Genomic DNA, 16,444 nt, shown 5'->3' on the forward strand with positions numbered 1-16,444 from the left:
ATAAATTAACAACATTCTAGTAAATAGCACCGCTGACGTACAAAATCCTGTTAACCAACGTCATCCTGCTGTTACATAGCAAGAAAACAAAAAGTAGGAAAGCAAAAAAACCCCAAACCAGCAACTACTACCATGTGCAGAGGAATTCTGAAAAAAAAAAAAAAAAATTTCCATAAACAGAAAGAGATGAGAGAAAAGCATAACTTGAGGTTTTTAGCTGACAAAGGCAGCATTTCTCTCCAGCAGGGAGGGAATTTGGATGTTGCTTATGAGAACCATATGAAGGGACATGAAGAAGGAAGGACAGGACTCCTTTTGTGACTGAGACACATAAGCTGGAAACAATGGTGGTCTGTAACAACCTGTTGGTACACAGGCGGCTCGGGCAGCCCAAAGATACTCTCCAGACAGGTAGTGTCTGCCACCCCTTCCGGCACCCTTCCTGGAAAACCCATGCTCCCTCTCCCAAATATGGCCTGACGTGCTCCTGCCACACAACAGAGCAGAAATCAAGCAAGCCGTCCAGCCTCTGACAGCAAGGACCAAGAGCAAGGCAGGCAAGACCAGGTTTGTACGCCATAAGCTAGTCACCCTTACTATAGGGGATCCAGCGACATCTGTGCGGCACAAGTATGAGAACCACAGTTTACACATCCAGACCCCACTAGTATACACTATGCTCCTTAACTTAATTGGTTCCCTTAATTCATTAAACAGCAAGCTGTACATTCCCATCTACAGCAAAACTAGAAAAAGCAGTGAAACATTCTTCTGAAACAGCAGCTGATTAGGAAGATCAGAATTATGATGTATTTACCTTCTGAAGTGTCTAGTCCATCATATCATTCAACAATGCTCAAATGAGGTAGCCAAAATACCTTAGCATGACATTACACTGACTGCACAGGAGGAGACAAATGAAAACTGAATAATACCTAACACTTTTAAAAAAAGTATAGAGCTTCATTTAAAAAAATTATTAAATAATGCTGGATTTTTTTTCTTCTGTTAATAACGGAAACCCTGATGAGGTCTAGTGACAAAGACACTTGAAAAGTTGAGTAGCCAATTTGACTGGAAAGTACCTTTGCTGTGCTAGGTGTATTCATGCTGTACTCCCCAGTTCTACCAATGGCTAAGACAAGTCCAACAATGACACTGTAACACTTCTGTATAAAGGAAAATACTTGCATATAATGGAACTCCCTAATTATTTGCTCAAAGAGTGCAATTGCATCCATTAATGCTCAAAACCACTCACAGTGAAAACATATAGAGGGGAAAAAATAATTTAAACAAGAATACCAATGTTGTTATTTTATTTTAGTATGGGACAAATCAACTACAAAAAACATTCTCTTTCTGCACAAGAAGAATATGTATTTGTAAATGATCAATTAACTCACCTGCTAAATTATTCATTCTATGTGGCACAGACACATTAATGTCAGTCTGCAAATATAATCAATACAGGAGAGGGGAGGGTGTTTATTTTTGTTTTTTATAAATATATACTAATTAGTTCAGGTTCAGACCAAGCCATCCTTATTCACACTGAGCAGAACTTAACTGTAATTCATGGAATTCAAATTACAAACACAGTATGACTAAATAAAAGAATTGTGCCCTTGGAAAGCATACAGAAGTACTTTAAAAAGTCACTTTTCTCCTCTCTTCCTACTTGCTTACACACACATTCCAAGAAAAACAACAGGAAAATATGTGAAAGGATGAAAGCAAGAATCAGTAATTTACCGGTTAGCAGCTTAGAATGTTGTTGGAATAATAAAATAAAAAATATCATCTTGGTAAAGTGATTAGTGTTAATGGTTTCTCAGTTAAAACATAACTGTGAAATGCAAGCATTAAAACAATCATATTATTTTCAAAGCCACTGCACAGGAAAAGAGAATATTTGAATACAATGCATTTTTTAGTACTGTTCTGCATGGTCTTTAGCTTGTGCTTATATCCTTTTTATATCCCATCACTACAGGATTATTGTTGGAACAGTGTTGTAATCGTTATTCGACTGTAAGCTACTTTTAACGTTATTTTTATTTGTGGATTGGGGGATCACCTTGAAATACTATTGTTATATTTTCCCTTCCCTTGTAAAAGCTTTAACTAGTAAAACAAGAAACCTGCCAACATCGTGACATCTGGTTTTAAGAAATTCTGTATCAAGCTTCAGTAATTTTTGTCCCAGTTGTAATCAGTACAAACAGACTTCTTGCTCCAGCAGGGCCACACCAAGTGGATGGAACACATGACCAAATGGAGCTGGATTTATTTCACTTCACCATCAGCACAAGGGGGAGGAGGTTTGAAAAAAAGTGGAGTTGCTAGGGCAAGTAGTCCCCAATTTGCAGTATTCCTCAGAAGGATAAGCTACTAGGTCAACATTAGGTGAAAGAATAGGAAAGCTGAGCTTATGTACTCCTGTCTCAGTTCTTCTGGCCCAAGGAGGAGGGGTGACTACTAAAGGCAGCCTTTAATGCTCCAGGACTAATATGCAGCCACAGAGATTTTATCACAGATTGCCAGTTACATGCCAGTAACTCCTGCATGCAAATCACTATAGAATTACATAATTGTCAAGTATTCCCTACAAAAATAAAGCAATTTAATATAAAAATCAGTCTTGATGTAGATTTGTTATAGCCTAATTTCTTCAAATGGGAACTATGCCTCAGATAATTTTAAGGATGTTATTCCTTTACTAAGCTTATGTTGAACAAGACAGACCTATTGCATGCTTAACACAACCAACATACAAAAAACTATACTAGTTTTACCTGCTTTATTGAACTTTCCACAAAAATCGTCCTTTACTCAAGACTACAGAATTTGAGGAGGACACAGCAGTATTTGCCACGAATTTCTATAGCACTGAATATCTGTTTTAACACAAGGAAAACAACTTAATATTAAGAAATCATAACCCAGTCACATGCAAATTCTTCCCATTCATTTTGAACTGGAAAGACATGTAAATAAAAGAAAATACAGCAATAACAGAGGAACAGAACATCACATATTAGGTATTTCCAACAGAGAAAGCCATTCAGTAGGTATCTGTACAGTCATGAGTACAGTAGGGTCAGAATCAGAAAATCCTGTGTGGGTTATCAAAACCAGGGTTTGCTTTTTGGGTTTTATTTTAAACTGTGCAAGTTAAAACTATTCTGTTCATGTCAAAACGTGTTCACATGGAACAAAACATCTCCTGCAGTCCAGATCACTTTACTGCAAGGCTTTTTTCTCTGTTGCAATATCATCATGTGCTGTTAATTTGTTAGCTGAAAAAAAAAAAAAAAATGCTGAAGCCTAACATGCATTTATATCTACTTGTTAAAAAATAGTACAAGAAAAGCCTTCCATAATGGAGAAGGGAGGAGGAATGGAGGGGGTGGGAGACAAGAACAGGACACAAAAAAACACCTTTTTCAAAGATTGTTCAAGGCAAAAGGGACATGTCATGTTAAACAGTAGTCAATAGCTGTATACAACCAGTAAACAAATTCAGCTCTATGAAAAAAGAACTACATCCCCATTTGTGGTTGCAATTTAGATTATTCTAGCGTGTAATACTTTAATTGTATAAAACAAAGCTGATGTCACAAACACAAAAGAACTTCTTGCAAAGCAAGCACCACAAGTAATTTTTATGCTGCCACTGATGGCTGACAAGTGATGAGCACTTTGTTCGAATTTATATACTTACGCATCTAAGGCAACAGGTGGCTTATAAGAAGAAAACACTAAGAGCTTTTTAACTCTTCCTTATCAAAATTTTTATATGTTTTATCATAATGACTGAACAATCTCGACAAATAAAAGCTCAACATACTAACTGCAAAGATGAACGATGGCTCATGGAAAATTATCCATTATTTCGATAAAAGTAGAAACTGAGGCAAGGTTCTGGATCCCATTGACTTGAGCTCTGCCTATACTCACAACGTTTTGCAATTCCACAAAATACTCAATATTTAAACAGTATCCTGTGACATATAAATTAAATCAATTAAAGACAAGAAATTTTATATTTTCTTGCTGTCTTTTCTATATCCATCTCAAACAATAGCTGAATATTGTAGCACAGTTGGAAGGAAATTTTTACTTTCAGGTCCTTAAACCAGCTGAAAGAGTGATATGTTTCAGTTGTGTTTTGAGCCAAGAGTAGCATTACAGAAATATTATTTTTTTTCTAAATACTGCACAGTCCAATGAATGTTTTGTTTTCTTTAAGCACACAGAGAGTTGTAACAAAATAATTTAATTGTCTAAACCACACAGAATGCAAGATAATACTTCATATTTGCATTTAAGTACAAAACACTTTCAGGCAAAATAAAAGACACCATAAACATACAGATAATTCAGATTAAGATTTATTTTTTTTAAGAAAGGAATTTAGAGTGGCATTGCCTGACTTAGTTACATTAAAAAAAATGGAAGATAAGTTGAGAAGGCAAAAATGTAATAAGCATACCAAAACAATCTTTATATCCTGCCTTGTAATTAAACTATGAAATAACCATCTGCTTATGATTAAAACATTTCAGTGTTTGCTGTTTTGGACAGATTAAACACACATACCAAGATATTAGACTTTTTCCTCTGCATGACAATTTTACCATACCATCCCTAACAATTAAAAAATACGACACATCAATATTTTTATCTTGTACGCTACATATATATACACACACAATTTCTATGGTGATGTTCACTGGATTAATCTTTCTGCTTTATGATACTCCAGAGCAGTACAGAGAAGCTCAACCCAGAGTCTTAGACTGCCTATCTTTCAGATTCCCTCTGCTTCTTTCCATATTTTCTCTGAAAGCAAGCAATCCCTCTCAGGTAGCCTACATTCTGGTAGCTATGCATTTTCCCCTCTTTTGCAACTCTTTCACACACTTGACTTCCTATTCCTATTGCTATTTAGTTTTGAGACATCAATTTTCACATCAAATTACCAAAGCTTGGTGCATAAAAATATTCAATAAGTCTTCAGGAACTGTTATCTCAGTAACAGCTATCTCAGTAAGTACTGAAATGCAAACCTATGCTCAAAACTATTTCAAAAGTTTAACTAGTAAAGTGAGCTTGAGGTACAGAAGTTTATCTACCATCACCATTATTGGGAAAAAAACCTGTATGATGGGGTGGAGGGTGGGGAGAGGAGGAAGATAGAAGGAAGGAAGGAAGACGGGGTGTTGTTTGATTTTATAAAGAAATCCTTTTAAACTAACTTTAACAGAAAAGAAATTAACCAAGTAATGCTTGAATACTCAGAAAATTAATTCCATATCTAAGGATAAACACTAAGGTTCTAAAGAATCTTGTAGCTGTTGTATCCAACAACAGATGAAGCCCTACTTTCACTGCAAAACTGAAAATAAGAACTCAAAGTAGCATTTCTGAGGTACTCCAGAAGAACAAATGGTTGGGTTGATAATTAATGCATTTTGTTAATTGCCTCCAGGCATTGAGGCTTCAGGATGTCATTTGAGGCTAAGACACCCCTTGGCATCAGTATTAAAACAGCAGCTTTCAAAGCATCTCTAGCAACTACTGCTGACATAAACATCCAGCACTTAAATCCAGCCTAATGCTAATTTTGTTCTTCTACATAGGATAAAAATGTGTCCTGAAACACACTAGAAAATAGCTGGGAGAAACCTAAGAATAGCAAATGCAAAAGTGACAACTTCCAAACGGGGGGGGGGGGGGGGGGGGGGGGGGGAGGAAGCAGACCATCAGAATTTCTGCTGAGATGTCATTGATAACTAATTAATAAATTAGCACCTGTAAAACCAAGCAAAACTAAAACTTCATCCTTAGCCAATGTGAAGCTGGACTTCGTCAGGATGGAAGAGAAGTTTTGGAAAGCATACTGGAACAATAACAACTATCTTTGGTGAAGGTTCACCGGAAGTCAGCAGATTTCCACATCAATACTTTATCGTTACAACAGCATAAAGGCACATCTGCAACCAAACCCTGCATCTCACTAACATCTCCAGCATACAGAACAGTCATCAAAAAGTCAGTTTTCCTCAGGCTCCAGTGGCCAACCTGCAAGGTTTGAAAGAAAACATCTCTAAGCCTTGCAGACTTGGAAGGAAAAAAAAAAAGGCAAATAAAAAAAATGATGCAATTTGCATTACATATTTCCTATAGCTGCTTTTTTACAAACATTTTTCAACTTACCCTATCAGCTTAATGCTCCCTCAGCTAGAACAGCATGACTGTTTGCTGGATTACATGTTAAATCTGATTAGAGAAATGACCTATTTTTAAAATAACCCAGCAAGAAGAATATGGTTATTTTTAAAAACCAAAAGCCCTTTTACTATATGGTTCTACAATCAGTTCCAACAGCACAGGAAAAAGTGGCAGCATATAGATGAGAAAAGGTGTTGCAGTACGGAGCTGCTTCAGCTACCAAAAGACACGCTTATCCAGTGTACAAGTTTGGCACAAAGTATGACTTTGGAAGGGGCAGACATTAATTTTTCTAGGAGTGCCATTTTGATCATTTTGGAAACCAGGACTGCTCCAGTAAATGGCAATCATGAAAAAAATGGAACCAAAGGTTTTTCCGTCAGTGTAATAAAGAAACAGTCTTATAGACTGAAAAAAAGTTGCATCTGAATTGGATTACTGAAAAGAGCTTTTGCTTGGGTGTAACTGCTAAAGCAGTTCCTTCGGTACAGGTAAGATACACTCTTTGGCTTTCTACCGTGCAGTAACTGCCACCAGTGAATTTTAAGCACTTGTGAGACTAAAGTAAAGAAAAATCAAGTACTCTAAACTGGCACCCCAAGGATCTCAGACAGATTTGCTTGACGCACAAAAAAGAGGAATTATATTTTAATTAAGCCTTGCAATTACATATCTTAACTAAACTAGGAGCCTTGTTTAGTTTGTCCAGGATAAGTAGCCTCGAGCCAGAACAAGAATCGCAGTGCCAGCTTCCTCCTGGTCTTCATTTGCAGTATTTACTCCACTGTTCAGAACACAGCAGTATCACAGATGTACATAACAGAAATACCAATACAAGAAATCCAGACCATTAGGGAGAATTTAATTCATATGTCCAATGATGTGCACCCATTCATTTTAGGAATATGAGTTGATCACAAGACCGTGACATGGCAAAGTTCTTTTTTAATAAAATAAGCCAGCACAAAAGAGCAGTCACAGTGCTCTTCACAAGCAATTCAAATCTATTTTATCCCTTCTTCAACTAGACTACTGTTATTCCAGATTTTTTACTTAGAATTCTGAGACTTTAGTTCTTATTTAAAGAGAGGAAAAGAAAAAAATCTTCAAAGTAACTTGGTCTCTTCCTTCGAGGCACTAAAAGTTATACTACTTGTACCCCTAGCAGGAGTGAAAGCATTAATTCCCCTCACCTCACCTGGAGGCCACCACTCCCACAGATGATGCACCAAAATCATTTTTGTGTGCTCCTTGTCTATTTTAATATGAAGTCACCTAATTTCACATCAGACTCAGCAATAATTAAATTAGCACATTTGATACCGACACACTTGCATATTAGCTTGCCATATTCAACTCTGGAGCAATGAGGGACAGTGATGAAGAAACAGTTAACTCCTACTGCTGTTTCCAAACCCAACACAGGCCTATGCCCTCAGCTGTGTTAGGGACGATGACCATCTATGTATAAATTAGGAAACAGAGAAGTGCTTCTAAGAGTCTATTTCAAAATTTTCATTAAAACTCTGCATTAAAGAAACAGCAACAAAAAAAACCCTAACTGTCTCTTTTGAGGAATGCACTTTTGAGAAAGCAAGTTTCTGAAAGGGAAGCTATAATATTCTCAGTCTACAGACCACTCACCTTTCTGATGCAATCACTGCAGCTAATTAAAGTGATGCTGACAGTCAGCCACTTATCTTTTTCTGTTCCCAAATTCTTGCAAAGAATTGTTGATTTTATCTTTTCTGAGGTGGCCTTCCTCCAACCAAAAGAAAACAGGCTTTTACATTTCATATTACAACCAGGAAAAAAAAACTGCATTATTTTTCCCTTCAAGCTTTCTTGAAATTCCATGGCACAGCAAAGAAGAAATGACTTACAAAGTATTAAACGATCACTGATAGGATACCCTACACCATCAGTAAAGACATCCACTCAAACAGGTAAGCATGTTTCAAAGTCACCCAAACACCCTCTAACACTATCACATATGGATAATTTCTTTACCATATTACAGAGAAAAACTTCAGTCTCATCTGTATTGCCTAAATAGCAATTATACACTGCTATATGACATACAGAACTATAATAAAAGTAGTTGTAGGTCAAATAGTAGCAATGAGTCAGTAAAGACAGCCTGCCTGGTCTTTATTCTCAGGGGAGGGGGGGGTTTACTGGTCAAGTACTTTATGACTCACAGTACAGTATATTAGAAATTTTCTATGTATTCTTTAGAATTGAGATTGCCCTTGTAGCTCAGTAGGTAGCTCTCCTGTTTCTGGCCTACGAGGTCATAGCTTTAAGTCCCTGCTGAGGAAACTTAACAAGTTCCATCTATAAATAGAATGGCATTAGATGCTGCTACTCTAGCAAGGGTGGTGGCCTCTAGACAAGAAATTTTTATGTTTTCACCTGTTCTGATAAGGAAAAGAAATTGGACATAGAGAGGCACAGGGTAGAGGCACAGGGTATTAAGCTAAAGATGAATGACAAAATGGGCTCCAAAATCCATTGTAACTTCAATTAGCATGAGACTTACAATTCTAGCATTGACAAACTACAATAAAGGCTGGAGAAGAATACAAGAACAATAATTTTCCTTCTCAATGAGCATTAGTAATTAACTAGAACTACAGACTTTACAGTATTTGAGACTGAAAAGAAAGCTCCTAGGTACTGTACAATCAAAATTTGACTTGTGACATCAAGAGGCAACTTCAATGTAAAACAAACTTCAGAGTTTTTGATTAGTAACAAAAACATTTGAACATTCACAGTTCTCATCTTACTCTTTTTAAAGAAGTATATCCTTGAGAGACATTTATTTATCAGGGATTGAAATAAAACCACTATACAATGTATACATTTTTTCTCCTCATACCTATATATTTGGAGAGGCTTATTCAGCTTTCAGAATAACAATTACTTGTGACAATTTTAAGAATAAAACCTATTTAAACCCTTCTCTGAGTTTATTTGTGCTTTAAACTCTAGTTACCTGGCCTTGGAGAAATATGGATTAAAGCTCAGGTATCACTTTCACTCAGCTTGGCGATGTAATTTACTATTCGATAAAGAAAAAGGCTAACTCACTAGAGTGCTGACAATTTTCCAGCACCTTTTCCACAATCTGCACCCACGTGCTCAGGAAAACAAATTCACTCCTCTGTGGGAGACAAAGCTGCAAACAGTTTTGAGGTACAAACCCATAAGTTTTTTTTCATACAGACACTCCAAAAGGAAGGAAACACTAGCAATAAAACAGGAGATCACAGAATCACAGAATCACAGAATTATCAGAGTTGGAAGGGACCTCTAGAGATCATCTAGTCCAACTCTCCTGCTAAAGCAGGATTGCCTAGAGCACATTACTCAGGACTGCATCCAGGCGGGTCTTGAAAATCTCCAGGGAAGGGGACTCCACAACCTCCCTGGGCAGCCTGTGCCAGTGCTCTGTCACCCTCACCGTAAAGAACTGTTTCCGTGTATTTGAACGGAACTTCCTGTGTTCTAACTTGTGCCCATTGCCCCTCGTCCTGTCACTTGGAACCAATGAAAAGAGCCTGGCTCCATCCTTCTTCAACCCACCCTTTAGATACTTGTACGCCAAGTACTGTAACATCACCCAAGATGAGGGTGATGTTACAGTGTGACTTCCTAGATCTCAGAGTCGCTAATACTATGCTCAAGTAAGAACAAAAGAACAAAATCTTGCAAAATTCTAATGCAATAGTTTAGCTTAGGAGGTTACTGTCCTTCTTGTATTTATCTTATTTGCCTAATTGAAAAATCTGATTAGCTAAAAGTTTTCCACAGCTGGCCAATTAAGCTGGTTGATCCTGCACTGGCACTGATCTGCTGAACAGGATGTGGGTGTATAAAATGTCTTTAGGTTTAGTGGTAGCACTAGTCGAAGCTGCACATCAGAAGATTCACAAGCATCCCATCCTGGTCCTTTAATTCTACTACCAACATTTTGGTCAATAATGTACTACTACCCAAAACACACATGAAGTTCTTTTCTACTCTTCAGATAATCCTACAAAGTAGACTACATCAACAGACAACTGCTTTGCAGCATAAGCCTTCATCCTATGGCCTCTTCCCATATCACTGTATTGAAGAGTAGGCACAAGAGAAAGATAACTGCCATTGTACCACACAGTGGGATGTCTGGGCTCGCCCCTAATCTACTCCCCGTTTCACTTACATCCACTGTCTCCACGGCTGGATGCTGCACAAACACTTACTCTAATCCTACATGGTTATTTCTCAAGAAGCTTCTTTGAGCAGATGGCTGTATGAACTATCTTCTCTCTACCAACACTTTTTCTGAGCAAAAAGACTGCTGTGCTTCCATCCTTGGATCCAGAGAGAAAAATCCAACAAGCACTAGCTCTCCAAGATGGCTTAAGGCTCATGCATGACATTGATGATGACCGCACATTTTTCCCTGCAACAAATCTTTTGTCAAGGCAGGACTTCTTGAAAAATCGGACTTCCATGACTTATTGCCTCTTCATTGCATTTTTATTGGGCGCTTTGTGGGTGGGGTTTTTTGCCACAAACTGACTTCTGAGCCCAAAAGAAAAAAAAAATAACATCAGATGTGCTTCCTTTTGGCTGCTTCACATTATTTAAAAGGGGAAGGAAGACTGGTAGAATTCCTCTATACAACATTGTTTGCTTTCAGAACTTTATCTGTTTTCAGAAGGCACTTTCCCCAGTCTTGTTCATTACCACACAGAATGTGGTACAGTATCAAGAGGGTTGCAAAGGCCTGATTAGATTCAGGTATGGTTGCTACATTTGCATTGTTTTCTGCTTGCAGGTTCAAAACCACTGTAAGGAGGAAAGGAGAAATCTGGCACTCCACTGCTTCTGCTTGTATCGTCTACACAAACAAAAGGTCTGCAATAAAATAAAGCTAAGCATCCTCTGAAAAAATCTTCCTCTCCTGCAAAAAAGCACTTTCTTTTTATATGAGGAAAAACTAATGATAAGCAAATTTGTATGCATCTCCATGAATATCTTTATTAGTCTCCCTTCCCTTTCAAGGTGGTGGGCTTAGTATCTGAATGCTGACAGGTAAAATTCAAAGACAGATAACACATTGCCTAAGACAAATTACCCCAGGTTGGTATTTTTGGTGACTTGATATTCTGAAGTTGCAACATACAATGCAAAAACAGTCTTGCTAATAAAAATAATTTCCATTTTGGTGATCATTTTGCCAAAAGGGATAGAAGAATGCCATTTTTCATGACTTTGGGTAAGGCTTTGCATAGGAGATTTTTTTTTGATCACAGAATTAAAACACTTTACAAGATTTTACAAAAAAAAAAAAAAAAAAAAAAACACACACACAAAGAAAACCACTCCGAAAACCCCAAGCATTAGTTCATAAAATAAAAAGTTTCATATGGCCACAACTGCCACTTTCATTTTAAAATTTTCACAATTTTTTGTTTTAATATGGAGAAGTCACTGAAAGCTAATTGAAAGTTTAGCTGCACTGTGAGCTACTCCAAATATTTTATTAAGCATTAATTTAGTTACTCTAACAACAAATAAGAAGGAAGAGAAAAATCTCCATAAGAACTATTATCTACTCAATAGCATGCAGAAACACATCTTGCTTGTGTAACACTAACAAGTTTAATCCATGCAAATTACTTTTAAACTTATGTAGCCTAGCAGTGAAAGGTTTGTATTTGTAAATGAGGAACCCTAAGTTTTTTCTTTTTTAGCAAGTGGCAATTCCATTTAGTAATACAAAACAAAACCAAAGCATCTTCAAAAAATTGAACCAAAATATGCTGCAGACAAAATTTTTGTAAGACAGATACGTTTACATCATTTCAAGGTGAATTTTGACACATTACAAAGATGAAAAAACAGCTTCAGATATTACAAGTGACACAGCCGAGCTACAGCTGTATGAACAGAGCCACTACGATTCCCAATACACAGACTACACATGCTGAAGGGATGAGATGCGACTCATACTTTGTTCACTGAAACGCTAGTGCAGTGGAGTGTAGCTAAGTGATATCATCATATGCCTCCTCTCTGTAGCAGTCAGCTTCCAGGAGCAGCAATCAGCAGATACAATTTCTTCGTAGAGAACATCAGGAAAAAAAAACGCATCGTGCCTCAAGTATATAAAAGCCACAGAATGATTAGCATTTTTATACAGAAAATACACACCTTTTTTTAGAAAGTCAAAAAAATGAAGTCAGAACAGAGGATGCATCTTATTCAGTTAAATAACTTCATTATCACTTTGATTCTTATAGGCAAATCAAAACTCTGGCAGTATTAGCACGAGTTCCCAACAACCCTCATGATGATAAAAAAATAAAGCCAAGTCAACTTGATTTTAAATGCTGAGCAAAAAATCAGTATGAATATCAAATTCAGTTTTGAATAGTGTTTATCTCCAACAAGAATAAACTACACTCAGCTCACGTGATACTTATCTATTCAAGTTTTAAATGACAGCAAATTGGTTCAAAAGTTGCCTAAAACCCTGAAGGAGGCAGAACCAGGGGGTGCCCTAAACACTTCCAGTTACAACAGACATAAACCTGGAGTAAAAGCAGTTAAAGACTTTTAGAAACCAATTCACATTGGTCACAGCAGTCACTTCTATATGACCACAGGGGATGTTTACCTAGCTTCATGTTTCTTTCACTCTTGTCACAAAAAACATTTCACAGATTACCAAACTCCCCATCCTGCTCCTAAAAAGCAGCTACAGCTCATCTGCTGTGGAGTGAGATCACCTCCAGGCAATGCAGCACAGCGGGAGCTCCCCACCCCTACCTGCCTGTGCTCCCCCAGCACCGTGTCACTGCAGGCAGCTCACAGGTTCCTCTGCAGGACTGTAAGACCAGGTGGATGGCATGCAGGTGAGCTCTCAAGTTCTTCCACAAAAGCCAATGTTGCCTGCCATACTTCAAACATTAGGCACCGAACCCTAAGGGTTTTTTTGTTTATTAAAAAGGAGCATTTGATAGCAAAGTATTTTTACAGACAAATTTCCTTCCAATTTCTGTAACTTTGAAGAGAAAGACTGGATTTCATTTAAAAAACTAAAAATAAGAGAAAAATGTGGAACATATTTTCCAAAAAAAAAAAAAAAAAAAAAACCAAACCAAAAAACTAGGCCTGCAGGATATCAGTGGGAAGAGAAACTAAAAAAACACGAAGAGGTCTGGCTGTTTAACATCCAGTACATTCAAAAACTTGACAGAGCTGTAGCAAGGACTAAATACTGACATCTACCATTTTCTTCACCGAAGCATTATTTAAGAGCAATTTGTAAATTTACACTTGTAACAAGGTTGCCATTTTTAGTCCACCATACAAAGAAAGTAATTTTCTACAAGTACTTGTGACTGATCTGCCATAAAAGTTGAAAGGTGGTTAAAGCCAGCAACTTGGGAAGAAACACTATTACAATCTTCAAACAGCCTGCCTTCTGCCACCAGGAAAACATTGCTGCCTCAGTTAAAACCATAATACATCTGAAACATTGAAAATAGAACTGTCAAAAATGTTTCAAATTAAACAGTGAAACTCAGAAGAAGAACAAAGCTGTAACCACTTTAAAGCATGTGTCAGGCTACTATGGTACAAATGCTGTAGATGCCACTATCCAGGGCAGAAAACAGTTTTAAAATCAAATTCCCCATTCACTCAGCCAATAAGTAAGCAAGTGTACGTGTTTGAGGCTTTCATAACTGGATTTGGCCAAAAATAAAATAAACCCCTACATCTAAAAAAAAAAAAGATTAAAAAGTATATTGAGATCAAGTGGTTTATTTTAAATATCAGCAATTCATTTTCAGTTTGTGCACTTTAATAGAAAAAAAATCTATCAGAAGCATCAAAACCCAAGAATGTATTGGTCTATTCTGTACAGGAAAATCAGCTTGTTGGCTGAGCTAAAAGAATCTACTTCATACTGTTTACTATCATGTACAAAAACACAGTGGTGCTCAACACAAACTTACCTCTCAGTTTACTTGTCCTATTACCCCACCACATGCTGTTCTCACACCTGTTACTGTTTCTTTAGATATATTAAAATATACCTTAAACATAAAAACAATGCTTTCATTGATTTAATGAACACTGTGCCTCCCTAGGAAAGTAACAGTGTATCTAGGATATGGAAACTTGAAGGCTGAAAATCCATAATCATTTCAAGGTGGGGGTACTTTCCTTTTTTTAAATGAAGTAAGGAATGTAGAGAATTAGCCAGACAAATAAATCTCATTTCTCCTCAGCTTTACGTCATACAAGAAACCGTCTAGGTGAATACCACACAGAACTTCCACAGTTCCAACAGAAATGTAATAATTACTTTGAGAGTACTACAGCTGCACCTCATCTATGTGCCCTGTGGTGGATAAACTGACTGGCAACAACCTTCTTCAAAAGTCATCTGATAACACAAACAGGTAACAACAGTGGATTCTCTTATGGAACCCCCCCCCAAAAAAAAAAACCACACACACAAACCACAAACCAACCTCTTGTCCTAAAGAAATCACAGTTCAACACATTCTCAATTAATAAAGAAAACAGGATCAAAACCTTTACCCTAGGACTATAAAATACTTTCAGTGAGATTCCCAAAGTTTGGCTCATCATACTCAACAAAAGCTCTCCATTCCTAGCTAGCTACTTCCTTGCCTTATTACCTTAATCCAACTTGAGCGAGTTAATTCTCAAACTGCTTTTTGCTAAAATACCAACTGAACCAAGCTAAGTCAAAGCCTAACAAGCCTTTCTTCAATGTACTCAGGCATGCAGACCTTTGAAGTCTATAGCACAAACCCCACAATGACTTTCTGCCTAGCATCCAGAAATAAGAAAAGACCAATTCTCCAAAGGGTTCTGCTTCACATGCTAGCCATTAACATGGGCAGCAGTACTGCACACTACAACAGCATAAAAAGACAGGGAGCAATGGTTTCAGTGCTCAGAGGTGAAAATTTGTCCCAGATCATCTCAAAACCTTAGTGAAAACAAACGTTAAATTATTCATGCTTTGAAAAAGCATGGTCCCCAGATCACTTCCTAGTGCATCTCTTCTTAAGAACTTTTTATTATTCTCATCTCCTCTTCATCTTCAGCAACACCTCCTTTCCAGCTTGCTGGCACACAAAGCCTCACCTTCCAGCCCTCTGCCTATTCCCCTTTAAAAGGAACTCAGACAGGTTGCTCCTGTTAAGGAGCTGAAAACTGATGGCTGGTCTCAGGGCTTTTGGGTTTCTAAAGACAGACAGCCCATTAAGAATTTGGACCAAACCCTGGTAAAGGGCAACCAAGAAGCGTAATCCTCTCAGAATCTGGAAAGCCTAAGGATTTACACCAAGAGTTTAGGTAGTTTCTATAATCTGATAGAAACCATGCCAACCCCAGGTATGCCACAGACTCTTAAAAAGGGATTTTTAGATTGGAAATAATTTTGACAGGCAGATGGATGTAAAACCGTTACAGCATATTGTTATGGTTTGAGAAACCCATAACAATTTATTGTAATTTAGACAATCATTCTACCACCCGATGACCCCTCCACACCCATGAAGGGGAAATTAGAAAAAACAAGGAAACCCAGGGGCTGAAATGTAAATAGATTTAATAGAATAAGATTAGAAAATTAAAATTAATAGCACTAAAGAACCAATGTGGATCCCAATACCAATACAGAACATGCAAAGATTATATTCATCTAGTTGTATCAGTAGGAAGCTGTGCACTCCCAGCAGTGGACAGTAAGTGTTGGACACTGCAAGTGCTACGGCTTCGGGGGGAAGGGAAGGGCTCAGGGGTTCGGCACCAGGGCAAGAAGTTCTCATGGATGGCAGCCATCAAAGGAGAAACTGAACATCACAGCAAACTTTCTAATTTATACTGAATGTGACATTCCTGGTATGAAATAATCCTGCTGGCAATATTGGATTGAGTGCTCAGATCTCACTCCTCATCCTTGCACCTGGCAAGCTTGAAAACACCTTGAAACCCACACATCATAGCTGGCTACGAAGTCAGTATTTTCACAAACTCAAGACACTAGACTCTAAAAGTATGGTGTTCCCAAGCATTAGAAGAGAAATTAGTCCTGCGTCAGTCAAACCAGAACACACATAAAAAAAGGTTTATACATTTTTTTTTATGATATAAA

At 37.4% G+C, this 16,444-nt stretch overlaps 1 protein-coding gene across 2 annotated transcripts in view; it reads right to left on the minus strand.

Annotated features, from left to right (window-relative positions):
* OLA1 (Obg like ATPase 1) overlaps window positions 1–16,444 on the minus strand; it is a 103,180-nt gene that overhangs the window by 72,243 nt on the left and 14,493 nt on the right. The gene's annotated exons all lie outside the window — the stretch shown is intronic.

This window comes from Vanellus vanellus, assembly GCF_965231255.1.
Source record: "Vanellus vanellus genome assembly, chromosome: 5".
NCBI classification, from domain to species: Eukaryota; Metazoa; Chordata; class Aves; order Charadriiformes; family Charadriidae; genus Vanellus; species Vanellus vanellus.